Here is a 262-nt window from a genome sequence, read left to right on the forward strand (position 1 = left end):
ATATATTCTCCTCTGGCAGTCAAACAAAAAATTATTTTAAGTTTTTTTACCTGTTCCACTCTTAAAAAAAAAAAAAATCTTGTGTAAACTAACAATTTTACAATTGGTAATATTTTGTAGATATCAGGTGCACACAAAGATTCAAAATTCTTTGTTATAATCCAGAGGTGGGACTAAGTCATTGTTTTGCAAGTCCGAGTCAAGTCCCAAGTCTTCGTCCTCAAGTCCGAGTCAAGTCCCAAGTCAAAAGCACTCAAGTCCC

Source organism: Oryzias melastigma, linkage group LG5, assembly GCF_002922805.2.
Source record: "Oryzias melastigma strain HK-1 linkage group LG5, ASM292280v2, whole genome shotgun sequence".
Taxonomy (NCBI): domain Eukaryota; kingdom Metazoa; phylum Chordata; class Actinopteri; order Beloniformes; family Adrianichthyidae; genus Oryzias; species Oryzias melastigma.